Consider the following 20,481-nt stretch of genomic DNA (forward strand, 5'->3'; position numbering starts at 1 on the left):
CCAAAAATCGACTGTTCTGGTTTCAAACATTATTATTTTGGAACAGGCAGTGAAAGGACATACCATCTATAATCATGAGCTGCCAGCATTCTTAGTTGAGCGCAAAGCATCAACAGAAAGATAACCGGCCTGTGGATGCGCCGACCAGGTTTAACCGGGACGGTTGTGGTCACCAAACAGAAGTAGATCGTCATTAATATCGATTGCCTCAATAGCTTTCTCAGCCGATCCATAATTTCGACTTCGTTCCGCAAATTAGGCGGAATGTAACAAGCTGCGATCACAATATTGAATTGATTATTCTTAATCGTTACCCAAACTTGCTCAAGAGTTTCATCCATAGCATCTATCAGCAGCGCAGAGAAAAATAATCGTCGAACAGCAATAACTACTCTACCGCCCCTCTCTTTGCTGCTGTTCAATGAGCTGCGATCCGTGCGAAACACTGTATAATCTGAGCCGAACAATAGGGTTGATGTGATTTGAAGGTCCAGCCGAGTCTCCGTTAGAATTATACAGTCAAATAGCGATTCAGACACAGCCAATGCGAATTCGGTTGTTTTGCTGCGTAGGCCGTTTACGTTCTGATAGTAGAAAAGAAGAGGGTTACACGAAGAATTAAATCGCTGCTAGTCTGGTTGAGTGTCGTTTTTAATTGGAGCCGGAACTGAGCTGGATGCTTATTGACATTCGGATTCTCCCGGGCGTATGATGCAATTTGCACTTTGCCCGATGGATCGAAACGGAGAGCTATGGGAAATGGAATCGGCACAAGTTTTTTGAAGATTAGAAATTTGCAATGACTTAACTGGACTGGTGGTTGAGCAATTAGTTTAAAGGCGTAAGATGGAGACTTGCTGTAGACTGCGAAATCACGGTTCGTGGAAATATTATAGTTTTCGGTTTCCAAAAAACCTCAGTCGAAATGCGTTCCTCAAACTGCCGAAAGTAGATCCTTCTAGCCAGTTGTTGACATCAAGGGCAGCATCTTTCAATCGCAAATCTATGCCAACTTTAAATGAAATAAATGCCAGAGATTTCATGTCGGTATCTTTTTTAACAAGCTTTTTGACGACTGGTTGTGCATCAGTTATGCATTCACGAACAAGAGCAGCAATTTGATCCTCAGACACATGTGGGGCAATGCGTGAAAGATAAATCCAAAATTTCGCAAGATTGTTTCGCCTTCAGTTTCTCGAGTGATTTCAAGCAGTCAGTGCAGAACCAGAGCAGATTCGGTTGCGTGTTGACGAAATCGAAATTCGATCGAGCCAACCGAAGCATTTCATGTGTGCGACACGATCATATAGATGGCATATGATTAGGTTAAGGTTGGTGATAGGTTGCGAGCATTCGTAGCAGATTTTATCCATCATTGCTGCAGCTTCCAGTCTATCGGACGGCATAAATAAAGGCTAATTCAATGATCGGTGTAGGTACTTGTGTGAGGCAGCTAGGCAGAGACGGCAGAAAGTCGACGGATCTTACAGCCGATTACGATTCAATTACTGCGATACGCTCGCAGTAATTGAAGCGGGAGTAGGTGCAGATTGCAAAACAAAAGAAACTTTGGTAGAAACAGTTCAACTGCTATGAAATTCACTATAAGTTCACTATAATTCGGTTAACAATATCACGGAAGATCAGCAAAATCATTTTCAAAGCAAGCAAATACGAAATTCAAGTAGAAAAAATAAAATGAAATGCGAGCTCAAAAATAGTCACTTGAACGTTACACAGGCAGAGTTGCCAAAAAGCCGGATCCAGAGTTGCCAAAAAGCTAGGAGCCTTATTGAAGAGTTAAAAAAATTAAAGCCTTGGTGATACATTCCGATTCGGAACTTGACCTTCTGTTTATTTATACACAGACTTCGCAGCCGACTGTCTAGTGGACAGGACAAATGCGGGGCTAGCGCTATGATCCTATTGACACTATCAGTATCTCCCGAGCCAGCATCATACCTCGAGACCATCTGGGAGATGAAGAGATTGAAGTGTTAATATTTTCTCTTAAATTAATTACGCTTATTTTGAATGATGGAACAGTTTCAAATTTTACTTCATCTCCATGCTTCTCAGAACGTACTGAATTATCTTTTCCTTCAGTAATATACAACACCCGAACAACTTTTGTTATCTGCCCAAAAAATTGAGTCATCACATCAAACCTCCAAAATTGTAGAACTTTAACCCTATCCCCGCGGAGAGAAATTAGTTTTTACATCGAAAAATGACATTCAAACTCTTGTTACTCGGCAACCGCATGCATAATTGGCACAAACTATACTGCATATTGATGGTCAATCTATTCTCTAACTGCTTAGAATATTTTCATCGTTAACAATTTCAAGTATAGTTGTTAAACTGTTATCAAAGTTTATGTGTCAAGTGATGCCATATGGCATCACCCGCGGGGAATGGGTTAATATGACAAGCAATTATACTATTGAAAATGGTCAATCCTTGTTGAAACCCAGATATCGATTGATTCGATTGGCTGTTATATAATTGTTTTCCCGAACACAGTCGACAGAATGATAGACCTTTTAATTGGGAAAATGCTGCCTTTGTGTGGTAGTGGGCAGCAGCAGAAATATGATCAGCATTATACCCGATATTAAATTGATCATTTTTTCTTTTGAGGACAAATAAAACACTTATTTGAATAGATAATATCTTTGGGTACCAGTAACAGTAATGGTAACAGCTCCAGTGGTTAAAGCAGCCGGCACTTCCCTTAGGCTGATGTTAAACAGAAGGTAAAAAGAAGCGTCAACGCAGCGAAACAGTTTATTTATTTTTATTTATTTGACGTCAATCATGAGTAGACCCTATTGTTTACAATTCGTACAATTCGTACAATTTCGTACAATTCTTAACCAGTTAATCTTGAACAAAATATTTTCTTAAGTGTAGTTTTATTTATTGTTACATCGATTAATTCACAATATTTGTTATAACATGACATCATTCTGTTGAGAGGTTCATTTTGGCCATAGTTTATTCTTTGATTACTGATATAAAACAAATTCCTATTCCTTAGAGAACGAGTGGGAGCATAAATGTTCAAATTCGTTAGAAGTTCTGTGCTATTTACTCTTTGTGCAATTATATCGTTTGTAAAAGCTACCATTGCGAATTCCCGTCGCATTTTAAGTCCATCTAGATTTATTAACATGCAACGTGCCTCATAGGAAGGTAAAGGTAGAATGTTCCAACCTAGTCTTCGTAAAGCATACAATAAAAAATTGCTTTTGTACTGACTCAATACAATTTATATGTGTATCATGATATGGTGACCAAAATATGCTACAATATTCAAGCAGGGGCCTAACGTGAGCAATGTACAATGTTTTTATTGTGTATGGATCTTTGAAGTGCAAACTAAATCTTTTTATAAATCCGAGCATATTACTTGCCTTATACATAATGTTATTATAATGATCAACAAAGGTTAATTTGGAGTCGAGTGTAACTCCTAGATCTCTAACTTGACTGCTCCTTTCAACTGTTTTCATATCTATAGTTATTGCCCTATGTATTACTCTATGTTTTCTGGTGAAAGAAATAGAATTACATTTTCTCACATTGAGTTCCAACAAGCTCTTTATACACCATGTGTAAAAATTATCAACTTTCCGTTGAAATACCTCAAGGTCAGAATCTTTATGTATTTCAAGAAAAAGTCCAATCTTAGATAATTTGAAGAGCAAAGGAGGGATGTCAACTCTATCGAATGCCTTACTAAAATCAGTGTACAATGCTTCATCTTGGTTACCTTTATCCATTGCGAGAATAGTAAAATTTACAAAACTTAACAAATTTGTGGTCGTTGATCGACCTTTAACAGAACCGTGTTGTTTGCAGGAAATCAAATTTTTGGCTTGTGAAAAGATACGTTGATTGATTATAGCCTCAAATAATTTAGGAATGCACGAAATTATAGAAACTCCGCGGTAGTTTTTAACGTCTGATTTTTTACCACTTTTAAAAATAGGGATTAAAAATGACTCTTTCCAAACTGATGGGATCGTGCCGCATTCTAAAGAAGAGTTGAACAACCACAACAGAGGTTGTGCTAGTTCCTCAGAAACTGATTTGAGAAGTAAGATGGTAACCCGTCTGGTTCCGCACCTTTCGATACATCCAATCCATTTAAGGAAGCCAAAACTTCGTCAAGGGTTACATCATCGACTGTGGCTCAGGAAGATATGAAAAAATCTTATAATCACGATCCTTATCATTATGAGTGGTGTAAACATCCTGGAAAAATTCAGCAAATAAATTACTGATTTCACTGTTAGTTTGACCAATCTTATTTTCAAGATACATCTTTGAAGGAAAGGTGTTCGATCTTTGTTTATCTTTGGCAAAATTAAAAAATGATTTAGGATCTAATTTTATGTTGTTTTCTATCTTAGTGTTGTATTCATCATAGGCACTTTTTATTTCTATATTCAGTTGGTCACATACACAAAGATAACATGAAAGGTTCGTATTACTTTTATCCTTTTTGTAAGCTTTATGAGCCTTCTGTTTTCTATTTTTAAGATTGATTATTTTCCTGTTGAACCATATTGGGTTTTTTGATGTGCTAGTATGTTTTCTTTGCCGATTTGGGACTGTCTGTTCTAATATTTCATATATAATTTCGTAGAACTTAGCCTTTGCATGCTCTATACTCAAGTTATAAATCTGGGTTTGCCAATCGACAGATATTAATTTGCTCTTGATAAGCTCATAGTTGGCTTGTGTGACGTCAAAGAATGATTCGGACAATTCACCATCTAGCAATGTGGTGTTGTTATGCATAAAAATGGAATATTCAATGGCTGTGTGAAATGCTTCATTTTTCCATAGAGGAGCTGGCGCCTCAGTAACGCAGAAGTCATCAGTCATGTTTGTAAATAATAAATCTGAATAACAGTTGTTATGATTCTTAACCGTATTTATTTGATTAAGCCCTATGGCCGCACTTTTGTCGAATATGGAATGAAGCGTTTCATTGTCACCCATAATTGGTAACAGAAGAGATTAGTTTTCGTCATCAGCAATAAAAATTTGCTGCTCGTTGATTAAAGTCACCGTAAATGTGAATATTAATTTCAGGTTCGGACTTGGAAATAATCTCTTCAGCAAAACTAAAGAATTTTTCTTAAGACTTCTTTTTTGATGTTCAGGACTGAAATACACGGAAGCGAAAATATGAATTTGCTTTCCAATTGGGCTTTTAACCCAAACGTGATCGAACTCCTTGCATTTACTCGATTTGATTTCTTCTGAGTTATATTTATTACAAACGGCAATCAATACTCCACCACCAGACTTTTTATCAGACAGAAATTGTCGCGATCATCTCTAAACACATTATACCTATCCCCAAAAACTTCTTCTTCATTAACACTAGAGTCCCAACTCGTTTCTGTACCTAATATAATATAATAGTCACAAGTAGTTATTTGCTTGTGAATTTCATGAATTTTGATTGAACTTTTCATCCTGTTGAAGTTTTGGCCGTAAATAATTATTTCTTCACTATCAATAAATTTGGTGTTGTAGTACTTATCTTGTTCAACTGAATTGTTGTCATCCGCCAAGAAGTCCGTCAGTTTCTTTGAAAACACGAATGCTGGCATGCACATGTCGCATTAGGTATGAAGGTGGGTGATGAATAACTTGCCGGATATGGATTCAGTACTTCTCCTCGTTGAAAATTAATAAGCTGAGGATCGGGTGGGGACCGCGAGAATTGATCCTTCGCTGCAGCAAGAAACACACGGTCAGGCGGTAGCTGATTGTAATTGTTGTTGTCGAGGTAAATGTTTCGGTTGTTATTTTGATGGTTGTTATTGAGAGTTCTGTTAAAGTTTAGTTTGCGATTCTGGTTCTGATTGTTATTATCGAGGTAATTGATTCGATTAGTACTTTGATGGTTGTTATTGAGATTTCTGTTAAAGTTGAGGTTGCGATTCTGGTTCTGATTGTTGTTATAATTGTTGAAGTAGTTCTTATTGTTGCGGTTGTTGTTGGAATTGTAATTATTATTGTAGTAATTGCTGTTGTAGTTATTTCTATTGTTATTGGCAGAGTTGTTGTTGTTACTATCGTTGTTGTTATTGTGAATGATACGGTTATGCCTAGAGTTATTGTTGTTTCTGTTGTAATTATTTCGCCTATAATGATTTCGTCTTCTGGCCCTCCGTTTTCTTGCTTTGTCAGCTTGTTTGTTCTGCTGCATAATGCGGTGTAATTTTGTATCGTACGCTGTCCAGTCCAGATTCTAAACTTTTCTTGAGCCAAGGAAACGCCATCCACTGTTTGTTAGATCATTTGAAGGCTGGCGGGCCACAGTTATTTCATCTGCCACACTTGGATAGCCAATGCTGTTTTCAATGGGCATCATTCTTGGCGTGTACTCATAAATTCTGCTGCCAATTATTCGAAACTCTTCCAAGATCTCAGGTACACTACATTGAGTCTTAGAAGTGGCCACATCGATCAAATTTTCATTAACAGCTTCAAGCTGTTCGTCGACTTCATTAGTTATTTCATCAATATGACTGGTCAGCTTATTTGTAATCGAGTTGCTAAGTATCCCAAGAGACTCAGTCATGTTAACTTTAGCGGAAGTTAAAGCATTGTCGAAAAGTGTCGTCACGTGGTTATTGATTTGTCTCACTAGTTTTGTAGGAGAGTTTACTTTTGGGACAGACGAAAGCTCCTGTTTTAGTTCATCGAATAAAATCTTTTGCTGCTCGAGTACCTCTTGAACGATTCCAATTTTTTGTAATGTTGACGTCGATTTATGTATTGCTTCGCTATGTTTTTTCACTAAATCAGCAAGAAGAGCTTGCTGGTGGATCAGGTTACGAAAATTCAACTCCATAGTTCGGGAACAGTTCAGACGCGGGTCGTTTTTGATTTTAGATATTAATTCCCACGTGAAACGACGCGTATCGCGCTGCATCGATAGCGGCGGTATCAGCGGTTGATGCATTGGCCAACATTTCCTCCAATGAAGCCGTGTCTGGTTTTCAATGTGAAAACACCTTTCCACTGTGTTGTCCGTGCGCCCTCATCCCCACTGTCAAAGTAACAGAGATGTGAAACATTACATCCGATATTAAATAAAACAATTGTCCTTATGAGGACAACAAATGAATTAATGATCATTCCGCGTCGAAGACTCGACAGAAACGGACATGCAAAGTGGTCGTTCCATTATAATCCGGTCCGTGTGTACGAATAGCCAAACAAAACAGTATATAATCCGCGCTCAAGGCCATCTAGAAAGTGGGTTGTGTCGCTACGATTCTGTACACGGTTCGCTACAGTGGCTGTATTGTTGCAAAGATACCGGCTGCAGGTTTGATCTGTGCACAGTGAATAGATATTTCGTGTTAAGGATCATTCGACAGTTGAGTTGTGTCGCTGTGTAGAGTGATCTCACACCCGGTTCGCTGCTGGTGGCTGTATTGGTGCTGCTGTGTACAACCAACAACCAATTCTGCTGGAAGAAAGAAGTAAAGAGAGATTGGCATCGCCCGTGCGCTGATTGTGGAGGAAAGCGGCTGTATAAGCTAAGTAGTTTTTTTTTAGTTTTTTTTCCTACAATATTATTTACTGATTGGCATTTTGCGTGTGTGGCTCACGCGTCCAACATAGACGACGAACGTGGGGATAGAAACCCGCTCGTTCCGCTGCCCAGCCCTCTCGGATACAAAGTTGCAAGGGTTAAAAATGGAGCCCCGCAGGAAGCAATCCATCCGCTAAAGCAGTATCTGGAGGCAGGGCTGCCAATGTTCCAGTTTAAACTGGATTCCGCCAGTTTTTTTTTCAAATGATCCAGTCAAACAGTTTATTCCCAAAATCGTCCAGTTTTTTCAGATATTTGCCAGTTTTATCCAGTTTTTCATTTACTCAAGCTCCGATTGGTTTTCGGAAATGTTTCAAAAACGTAAATTTTGTAGATTGATAAATTATTATGATAATTCTTAACAGAATTTTCAATATACTATCTTCTCGCACGAAACAAATAGATTTTAATAGACCATAAAAAATCTATTTATTTTCTGTTGCGTAGCAGTTAAAAAAATGTTGGAGGAATTAGATACCAAAAGATAGCGAAATCAGAAATAATTGAAATTTAAACTTCACTGATGTAACGGAAGGAATTCTTGAAATGTTAATACTTTTGTTAAAGATAAAAGTAAATGAAAAAGCTCTATTTTCTTAATTAAGATAGATTGATTGCGTAATTTCCAATTTTGCCGCTGTTAGAGGAAATTTTTGAGTCCATAATTTTAACAAAATGTAAGCTCAAAACAAAACAGTTCTGATTAAAATTAGTAACTTTTTGCGAAGAGTTATCTCTTTAGATGCTGTACCCAAAACTGACACTGGATTCAATCCCCATAACAGAAAAGCTTCCTCACAATCATTTTTTTCCTTTTTTAAAATTTATTCGGGATCCAGTTTTCCCCAGTTTTTTCTTCAGTCTTTTTCCAGTTAAATCGAAAATTTTATTGGCAACTCTGTCTGGAGGCTAAAGCTGGTATTAAGACTGTATTTTTTCGGCCGAAAGTGAAGGCATTGAACACAATGCAAATTTGTAGAGATCTGGCACGGTTTTAAGCCGTGACTAAAATAACAAAAGTTCGCCCGAATAAACTGCGTGTGCAAACGAGATTGCTGCTTGTGAGCTCTTCACGTGGGAGTACCACGTGTACATTCCAGCTCGCGTAGATGAGATTAACGGTGTGGTCAACGTATCGAGTCTGACCGTCGAGGACCTGTTGAAGGTTGGAGAAGGCCTTTTCAAGGACTCCAGCCTTAAACCAGTCAAGATACTCGAATGTAAGCAATTACATTCAGTGTCGATCGACAAGGGTGTAAAAACTTACACCTCAACAGACTCTTTTCGCGTGACTTTCACCGGTTCTGCTCTGCCGAGCTATGTGTTCGTGGACAAGGTGCGTCTACCCGTGCGTTTGTTTGTACCGCGAGTAATGAACTGCCTGAGGTGCAAACAGTAAGGCCATACGGCCTCCCATTGTGGCAATAAAGCACGTTGTTGCAAGTGCGGAGAGCAACATGCGGATGACGCCTGTAACAAGGGTGCTGAAAAGTGCCTCTATTGTGGGCAGACTCCGCATGAGCTGTTTGCATGTCCCGCGTACAAACAGCGCCAAGAGAAGATCAAGCGGTCTCTGAAAGAGCGCTCTAAGCACACTTTCGCAGAAATTCTTAAAGAGGCCGCTGCTACCAAACTGGTTTCCCCGAATCTTTTTGAGGTCTTGTCATCCGATGAGTCTGAATCTGACGATTCAGTTGGGGAACCTTCTTTTGTTGAACCCGGGAAATCTTGGAAGAGAAAAAACCTCTCTTCCCCTAGGCATCCTATGAAGGGACAGAGAAGGTCTCCATCTGAAGTGGCTGATACTAAGAAACAAAAAAGTGCTGTAGAAAATCCGAAGCAAACTCCTACGGGATTGGCAAAATTGAATTCCAGTAAGGAGTTTCCGGCTCTTCCAGGAACAGAAAAAAACCCATCTGTTTCTTTTTTCGTCCAAGATTCAGCCAGAATGTGCACGCAAAATTTCAAGTCTTACGCAGCTACTGTGTCCTCTCAGTTCACACATTTTCGGCGTTGTAAACGCACAAAACATGTGCGGAAAGCATAACGCATTAACTGCACAAGGAATACATAGACATGATTCAAATCCAAATGTGTATCATTATTACACGGCAAGGCAAATCGTCCTGCACCGTTATTCACGTCCACAACCAGAGCATCAGGCCTCTGCAAGGCTGAATGCCAACGCGAGCGATCGGGCGAGATTCTTGCTGTAGGTTAATGAGCAGCCGTAAGTAGAGCTGTTCATTAACCTACGGCAAAAATCTCGCCCGATCACTCTGCTGGCGTTCAGCATGGCGACAAACGACGCACTTGCTTGAAGGGAGCAGCAAATCGTGCTGAAATATTTCTCCAGAGAGAAAGCAAACTGGTGTGATCGTTTTCACACGAAAGGATAATACGCTCAAACACAACAGAGATCACTGCAGAACGTGCTTTTGCTGTTAGAGAAACATATACACAGGTAGGAAAGTAGACAACGGTGTTTACTATGCATCTCTAAACTGAAAAAAAAATCCAACCGTACGTCACGCATGTTTGTTCTTCGAATCATATCGAATTGATCTCAGCAGTGTACTCCGCACGGCGTTCTGCTATGTATTCTCTCAAGAGTGATTTACCACTCTTCTATTGCTGTGATGTAAGCAGGGTTGCCACAATTATACCTGTATATTTTTATCGACAAAACCAGTTTCTCTATATCTTGGGCCAAATAATCTATATCGAGCAAACTAAGAATGTTGGATGGAAAAATTCTTACTCGCAGAATATACGTAAACGTATAAGTGTTGTTTGCCATTGCATTATCTCCTAGAAAGGTATAGCAATCACTGCAAAAACTAAAGGTATAAAAGTACTCAAAAGGGCCGAATGTCGTATATCACTCGACTCAGTTCGACCAACTGAGCATTTTCTGTATATGTGTGTATGTGTGTAACGCTCTCCCGATCTCACTCGATTTTCTCAGAGATGGCTGGACCGATTTTTATGAAATTAATTGCAAATGAAAGGTCTATACGCCCCATAAGACCCTATTGAATTTCATTGTGAACGGATTTTTAGTTTAGAGGTTATGTATCAAAATGTAAAAATCACGAATCCTTATTATCTCGAAAACTACACAACCGATTTGAACAAAATTTATTTTAAATGAATGGGCTATCTAAAAACCCTTAACTTTTGAATTTCATAAAGATTGGACATGTAGCTCAGAAGTTATGGAAAGAAACTGTTCTGGAGACTGTTTAATCTCACTCATGTTTCTCAAAGATGGCTGGACCAATTTCAACAAAATCAGTGTTATATGGAAGGTCTTGTTGCCCCATAAGACCCTATTGATTTTTTTTGCAATCCGATTATTACTTTGCCTGTTATGTTTAAAAATGTGAAATCTAGCTATGAAAAGAAACACATTCCGAAGACTACTTAAACTCACTCACTTTTTTCAAAGATGGCTGAACGGATTTAAACCGATTTAGTGTCAAATAGAAGGTCTAGCTCCCTCATAACACCCAATGGAATTTTATTGTAATCGGACTGTAACTTTGTCTGTAATGTATCAAAATGTGAAAATCACAAAACTTCAGTACATCAGAAATTACACAACCGATTTGAAAAACTCTGGTATCAAATGAACGGGCTAGTTAGGGGTTAATGAATTTTATATTGATTAAGAATGTGGTTCAGAGGTTAAAATTTAAATAAATTTATAAGGAAAGTCCGAAAACAAATTTCTCACAAAAATTAATTATGTCATGTAGTTATTTTAGCCTTTCTCCTAGAAAGGTATAGCAATCACTGAGAAAACTGAAGGTATAAAAGCGCTCCAAAGGGTCGAATGTCGTGTATCACTCGACTCAGTTCGACGAGCTGAGCATTTTCTGTATGTGTGTGCGTGTATGTGTGCGTATGTGTGTGTGTGTAACGCTCTCCCAATCTCACTCGACTTTCTCAGAGATGGCTGGACCGATTTCAATGAAATTAATTGCAAATGAAAGGTCTATTTGCCCCATAAGACCCTATTGAATTTTATTGTAATCAGATTTCTAGTTTAGAGGTTATGTATCAAAATGTAAAAATCACGAAACATCAATATCTCAGAAACTACGCAACCGATTTGAACAAAATTAATTTTACATAAATGGGCTCCCTAAACAACCCTTAACGTTTAAATTTCATAAAGATTTAACATGTGGTTCAAAAGTTATGAAAAGAATCGTGTTCTGGATACTATTTAATCTCACTCATGTTTCTCATAGTTGTCTGAACCGATTTTCATAAAATCGGTGTCAAATGGAAGGTCTAGTTGCCCCATAAGATCCTATTGATTTTTTTGCAATCGAATTATAACTTTGCCTGTTATGTTTAAAAATGTGAAATCCAGCTATGAAAAGTAAAATATTTACAAGACTACTTAACTCACTCACTCTTCTCAGAGATGGCTGAATTTATTTTCACTAAATTAGTGTCGAATGAGAGTTCCAGCTGCATCATAACACCCTATTTAATTTAACTGTAATCGGACTGTAACTTCGTCTGTAATGTATCGAAATGTGAAAATCACGAAACTTGATTATCTCAGAAACTACACAACCGATTTGAACAATATTGATATCAGATAACGGGCTAGTTAAGGGTTAACTGATGAATTATGATTGAACAAGTGGTTTCATAACTCGGTTGCTCTATACGTTCCCATTTCATTCGATTATAATCGAACTTATGCAACCGTTATATATTAAATTGTTAAAACAACGAGTCGATTATCTCAAAGATTACACGACTTATTCAACATAACTAGCGTCATACGAACGAGTTATCTCTTAAACTTACAAACAACTAACTTCATAACAACTTGATATGTGGTTCAAAAGTTATGAAACGAAAAGAAATTCAAAGAATATTTCAAACTATTCCTGCTTTGATCAATATAAGTGGCCTATTTGATAATTTGAATGTGGTTTCGTACTATTCGAACGTTCCCGGTACAGCTCGTGATGATATTGTTCGAAATTAAAAGTAATTTATTTCGCTATTTCTTAACACTAACATTACGTCAAATATCTTATTTTATACTTCAATTACAACATCAATATTTTAGAACCAAAAGAGTGAATATACTTTTATTGGATTGAAGCGTCCATGTAAATCTATTTTTACAAATAATAAGTTTGAATGAGAAAGGCTGGGTCTGACCGCTAGGTGGATTAATTTAGGTTTTGTTTTAGTTTTAAGCTTTCAATTGAGGATTGCAACGATTTTTGTCGAAAATTGTTAATAATTTTATTTGACATAGCTTCTAATGGTTCAACACCAGTAAGTCTATGCAATTCGAGTGTACCAAACCAAGGAGGACGCTTCAAAATCATTTTCAGAATTTTATTCTGAATCCTTTGGAGCGTTTTCTTCCTTGTTGAACAGCAACTTGACCAGATCGGTACAGCATAAAATGTATTAACTGATGATTATTCATTTTTCTCTACGTGATGTTTATACATGATTTTGCTTAATTTATCTGCATCTTTACCAACATAAACATTATATCTAAGAGTTAACCGCTACAGTCGACAAAAAAATAAACAGTAAAATCATAGTTAAATGTAAAATTTTATTAACATATCCAAAGTCTTCTGTTATTATTAATGATTCAATGTTGTTTTTAAATGATCTGGTTCTTGAAAATGAATCGATCAGGTGATATTTCAATAAACTTAAAAGTGCCACAATTATCAGCAACCAATGCTGTATTCACTGCATCAACGAGAGCGGGCTCCTGAAAAACTTTACCAATGCCACTCCAAATCATTATGACGATACCAACACCGTTCTAAGCGAAGTGGTTCGGATCTGTCAAATACATTCAAAATACGCTAGAGCATCAAATGCGTTATGCCCAACGCACATCCGTTGTACTGGTTTCAAGATAGATCATTAAATGCTCTGAAAAAGCTCATAAATGATCTGGTTACGCACACTCCAACTTTTGCGTGGGACTGCTGAAGTTTTCAGATATTGTGGACTGGATTTTTGAAAATTTCAACATAACTGATCGGTGAAGAAAAAAAACATAACTGATCCTCTTAAAAGTCTTCTGCTGGCATTTCCACCAACAGTTAAAACGTTTTTGAAGCAGTTGACTGCTAAATGGACCCTCCTTGCAGCGATCGTATCCTTCGATGGCTAATTCATCGGCTGAGATGAAGGATTCTATCTCTGTTTTACAGTGGAATTGTAGGAGTATAATCCTCAAAATTGATTCATTAATAGTTTGGATTAATAAGCGTAAATGCGATGCATTTTCCCTCTGTGAAACTTGGCTCACTTCAAATGTAGATCTTAACTTCCATGATTTTAATATAATTCGCCTTGACCGAGACACCCCTTACGGAGGAGTACTTCTAGGGATTAAGAAGTGCTATTCTTTCTATCGTATTAAACTCCCCTCGGTCCCAGGCGTCAAAGCTGTCGCAGTTCAAATGACAATACAAGGTAAAGAGCTTTGTATTGCCGCAATATAAATTCCTCCCAGAGCTCGGCTGCTCTTTGAACAATAGAACTTCTTCCCTCGCCATATTTGATTTTGGGAGATTTCAACTCTCACGGCGTGGCTTGGGGTTTCCCTTCTAATGATAACCGTTCCTCTTTGATCTATTACCTCTGCGACGACTTCGACATGACAATATTAAACAACGGGGACATGACACGCGTTCCGAAACCTCCAGCCCGCCCCAGTTCTTTAGATTTATTTTTATGTTCAACGCGATAGAATCTCCTTTCACGATGGCAGAATTTTCAGTTGCCCTCCTGTCCTGTAACAATAACGCACCTGGGTTAGATAGAATCAAATTCAACTTGTTGAAAAATCTACCCGGCACTGCCAAGAGGTGCTCGTTGAACTTGTTCAATAAGTTCTTGGAGCAAAACATTGTACCGCAGGATTGGAGGCAAGTGAAGGTGATCGCCATCCAAAAACCAAGAAAACCAGCTTATGATCACAACTTTTGTAGGCCGATTGCAATGCTCTCCTGTATCCGGAAATTGATGGAGAAAATTATACTCCGTCGTTAAGACCATTGGGTCGAATCAAATGGTCTACTATCAGATACTGAATTTGGCTTCCGCCGTGCCAAAGGAACGAATTATTGTCTTGCGTTGCTTTTTACAGATATTCAGCTAGCCTATAGTCGCAAAGAACAATTGGCATCTGTGTTCTAGGACATTCGATTCCGTTTCTATTGACATTCTTTCGGGCAAACTTCACCGACAAGGATTTTCACCAATTTTGAACAATTTTTTGCATAATTTGTTGTCCGAAAAGCAAATGCATTTTACGCATGGCGATTTGGCAACATTTCGTATTAGCTACATGAGTCTTCCCCAGGGCTCATGATTAAGCCCTCTTCTTTACAATTTTTATGTGAATGATATTGACGCATGCCTGGCAAATTCATGCACGATAAGACAACTTGCAGACGACAGCGTGGTCTCTGTTACAGGAGCAAAAGCTGCCGATTTGCAAGGACCATTGCAAGATACCTTGGACAATTTGTCTGCTTGGGCTTTACAGCTAGGTATCGAAATTCTCTCCGGAGAAGACTGAGACCCTAGTTTTTTCTAGGAAGCGCGAGGCTGCTCAGCTCCAATCACAGTTAATGGGTGAAACGATTTCTCATGTTTTGGTATATAAATATCATGGTATCTGGTTTGATTCGAAGGGCACCTGGGGATGTCACGTTCGGTATTTGACGAAAAAATGTCAACAGCGAGTAAATTTTCTCCGGACAATTACTGGATCATGGTGGGGCGCCCACCCAGGAGACCTTATAAGGCTTTACCAAACAACGATATTGTCGGTGCTTGAGTACGGGTGTTTCTGTTTCCGCTTCGCTGCAAATACCCATTTAATGAAGTTGGAACGATTGCAGTATCGTTTCTTGCGTATTGCCTTAGGTTGCATGCATTCGACCCATACGATGAGTTTGGACGTTTTGGCGGTCGTTCTCCCATTAAATGATCGCTTTTGGTATCTGACTACTCGTATTTTCATCAAATGTGAGGTTTTGAACCTATCGGTAATAGAAAAATTCGATAGGCTAGTTGAACTTAATTCTCAAACCCGTTTCATGACTGTGTATTTCAATTGCATGTCTCAAAGTATAAATTCTTCCTCATACACATCCAATCGAGTCAATTTGTTAGATACTTCTGTTTCTACTGTGTTTTTCGATACATACAAGATGGAAGAAACTCGTGGAATCCCGGATCACCTACGCGGGCAGCAGATTCCTGAAATATTTTTAACAATTATAAAAACATCAACTGCGACAATGCGTTTTATACTGATGGATCATTTCTCAACGGGTCCACTGGCTTCGGTATCTTCAACAATAACTTTATCGTCTCCTATAAGCTCGATAATCCTGCTTCTGTTTACGTCACAGAATTGGCTGCAATTCAGTATACCTTAGGGATTATTGAAAAAATGCCCACGGACCATTACTTTATCGTTTACGGACAGTCTCAGTTCTATTGAGGCTCTCTGATCGATGAAGGATGTAAGGCACTCTCTGTATTTCCTGGGGAAAATACGGGAACATCTGAGTGCTTTATCCGAAAAATCTTCCCAGATAACCTAAGTGTGGGACCCTTCTCATTGTTCCATTCCGGGCAGTGAGAAAGCGGACACTTTGGCTAAGGTGGGTGCAACAAACGGTGATATTTACGACAGACCAATTGCCTACAATGAATTTTTTTAAATTTTCAAGCCAGAGTACACTCATCAACTGGCAGGCTTCGTGAGACAAAGGAGAACTAGGGAGGTGGCTTTACAGCATCATCTCCAAGGTTTCCACCAAACCTTGGTTTCGGGGTTGGATGTAGGACGAGACTTCATTCGCGTGATGTCTCGGATTATGTCCAACCACTACGGGTTAGATGCACATCTCCTGCGTATTGGGCTGGCGAGCAGTAATCATTGCGTTTGTGGATTTGGGTATCAAGACATTGAAAACATGGTTTGGGTGTGTGCTGAATTCCGCGGCGCCAGATCTCTACTTTTGGATACCCTCAGGGCCCGAGGAATACAGCCCTATGTGCCAGTTCTTGATATCCTCGCTCAGCGAAACTTGCCATGCATGCTACATGTTTATAGCTATTTTAAGAGCATCAAGATGCCCATTTTACAGCGAAACGAATCTCGGATAAAAAAAACATGTTAGTTTTAGTATTAGATTTAATTTCAGCTCGTAGTCGGCAGCGAGAATAAAAAAAATTTGCCTCCAGCTTATAAGATATTTTAGACCATAAGGGCATCTTCAGCGGTGGTCTATTTTTGAAACAACTTTATACTAGATTTACACCAGCGAAATCTGAATAGAATCAGCTAATATAGACCAACTTTTCGTTCTCCGCACCGGTGTTGTATATCTTGTTATTTTAAACCGCTGACATCTGTCACACTGTCAACAATTTAATACCCCATGCTATCAGTTTATGAGACTTGTTATAATAAAAAAAACATTTATTATTCAACAAACGGAAATTCGATAAGTTTCACGCACATTTAACGATTACTTTGGCAAGACACTTTAAATCCACAAGACCTTATGGATTTGACCCGAGCGTCAGTAACACTTTTCAGGATGGATTGGTATGATCTAAAAATTTCTGCTACAAATAGGGCTTCGGAGGATAGCGAAAAATGTTTGATCGCGTAGATGTTCATCTTCCATTTTCATGTCATCAATCTTTCAGAATCTTGCAGTTCTTCAAACTTGGGTTCGGTGTCGAAGATATTGAAACAAGCCTGGGGTGACATTGCGCATTTCGTTTCGAGTAACTCGAACAAAACTAAATGATCGCTGGTGGGCGTTATGTTTCGTTTTCTGTATTTTTTTTTCGACTTTGCGGGTTAGATGAGCTGAAGAACAAATGACATTGATAGCTCCTTTCGAGCTTAGAGCAAAACTGGCAGTATGTGACGTGCTCGAAAATAGCGAAAATCGTTCGATTCGAGCTGCACAATGCCACTCCTGCATTTTGCACGTTTTCAGTTCAGTGTCTTCGAAGAACATTTTTCTTGCCTCTTGAGGCCTCCTCTAGCCCCAGGGCGATTAACCAATAGCCAACATATTTAGCTTTCTGGTGGCTGATGGTTGCAAACCAAGTAGTTGAATCTACGGTTATGGTCTTCCAGAATTCTCCCTTTTGCTAGTCAATTTCCTTAAAGTCAAGAACGACAAACATGTTCATTTTCTTCTTCAGAAAAACCACAAAAATTAATTGTGAATAATCATGCAAAGTCTTTGTTTTATTTATCCCCAACTCAGGCAAAATGCTTATATGTAAATAGCTAAAAATGAGGTATTCAATTAAAATATGACATTTTACCCACCTATTGGTAGCGTACAAAGGCTATTTCTCGTCTAAAAAAGTAACAAAAATAGATCAAAACGTATACCAGTTTCAATTTTTTTCAATTTAGATCTGGTATAAAACAAAATTTACACCACCGGTGCAGCAATGGATTTGAGTTTGTTCCAAAAAAATAGAACAAAACAACGATTTGGACCACCGCTGAAGATGCCCTGAGGTATTAGATTTAATTGGCTCCGTAAAACATTAATTTGTATTGTGCCGTGTCAAATAAATGTTGTGTGAACAAAAAAAAAATGAATCATTGAAGGTTTAAATCAGCTGAACGGCGGCAAGAAATCGAATGTCTTTGAGCCCTTGTGTTGGTGAAACATGTCTCAACTGGTACAGGTCAAAAGCTCCAAAATGTTTGTAGAGGACCTTATAAAAAAGGTTGAAATTCCAAGCGAAATGACTTAGGTAATTAGAAACGGCCATCGTTTAGAAAAAGTCCTTAATTACCGGCTTAAACGTTATTATGACTAGTTATATGAATTTTAACTATTCTTGCAAAGTTGACGGCAGAATATATTCAATGACATATGAAATTGGATGATATGAGTTATGATAGCAAGCACGTAAACACCTCAGCGTGACAGGATGTATTTTTTTAAGTAATTCAGAGGAAGCGCGAAGAAAAGCAATCAAATCGGAGATTGTTGGCCAAAAAGTATGTCAAAAAGGGATTTGGTGACATCATAGCGACGATGTTCAGACTACTGTATCGCAAGAATAATTTAAACACAAAATCTTGTGACGAAAGGTGGACAGGTGGGCACAACAGATTATACCTGGGAGGAAGATATACTAAAACTCGCCGAAAAAGATGAATGATTTAATTGACGGGAGTCAATGAAGTAAGGGCGTGGAGAAATACAAAAAGTCGCCGGAAAAGATGAACAATTTTATTGACGTGAAGAAACACAGAAAAGTCACCAAAAAAACGTTCAATTACAGGATTCAAAAGGTGTGACAAAGTTAAAAGAAGTCAGTGCGTCTTGAACTGTCCTACAGATCAGATGTGTTCACGATTGCTTGTGGACTGGTCTTTGAATGACTATAGCTTCAAAGTTTGTGTTTTGTCAGTACATCTTTTAAAGACTACCTGAACGTTATTTCACATCAGTCTTTATCAAGACTACCTACTTTTGAATTTAACATTTGTTTTCAACTTTTTTCGTTTCCACCTAAAAGGACAGGGCGAAAAAAAAACCGCGCATCCCTACGAGGAGAAAGAGAGAGCATCCTATCTTGAACAATTCGAGTGTATGCAGCAAAAACCCTTCTGGATGTCTTGCCTGAGCAAGATGCCGGTGAAATGAAAGCTATTGCCAACGAAACCATACAAAATGTAAATTCTTTATAAAAGGGAAAAGTTCCGCCTATTGCACGGGTAAAAATATTTTCCAGTTTTCATGACCTTTTAGGTCATGATATCATGAATGTTGTTTTCCGACAGAATCATTACCTATGACCCATGATATCATAATGTCAACCCCCAATATCATGAGCTATGAAAAGCGTTTTCAAGAATGTGACTCATGGCTATTATAAGCGTAACACATCGCTGTCGCATGGACTCATAGAATCATGAGTTATGACTCATGATACCATGGGTTGGACTCTGAATATCATGAGCTACTCAGAGCGTTTTTATAAATACGACTCGTGACTGCTAAAAACGTAACACATATCTGTCAAACTGTGCGCCGGTATATTCAGTGATTGAAAGTTTAGATTAATATGATTAATACCGTAGGTGGACAAGGGTTTCGCGAGTTAACGTGTTGATAAAACATATGACGAGTGTCCGGTTGCATAAATTTACTCAACACAGTTGTTCGGGTAACCAAATCTTTAGCAAATCTTTATTCATAAATAGCTTTAAGCTGCAATTAATTTAATATTAAAACTTAAACGGATGCTATTCTATTTAGTTACTCACAATCTTAGTGTTCGATCACAATCGATAATGCTGATCTCCGACCTATGAGCTTATCTTCAATGTTCTCCGCACGTGACAAATCAGTTTCAACTATATTGCATAATATTCCAAAGCTTAATTATTTTATATAAATCCACATGAGAGTATTGCGAGAGAATTACCTTAATATTTAATATATATATATATATATATATATATATATATATATATATATATATATATATATATATATATATATATATATATATATATATATATATATATATATATATATATATATATATATATATATATATATATATATATATATATATATATATATATATATATATATATATATATATATATATATATATATATATATATATATATATATATATATATATATATATATATATATATATATATATATATATATATATATATATATATATATATATATATATATATATATATATATATATATATCAACTACGATCAAACTTTG

This window comes from Wyeomyia smithii, chromosome 3 (genome assembly GCF_029784165.1).
Source record: "Wyeomyia smithii strain HCP4-BCI-WySm-NY-G18 chromosome 3, ASM2978416v1, whole genome shotgun sequence".
Lineage (NCBI taxonomy): Eukaryota > Metazoa > Arthropoda > Insecta > Diptera > Culicidae > Wyeomyia > Wyeomyia smithii.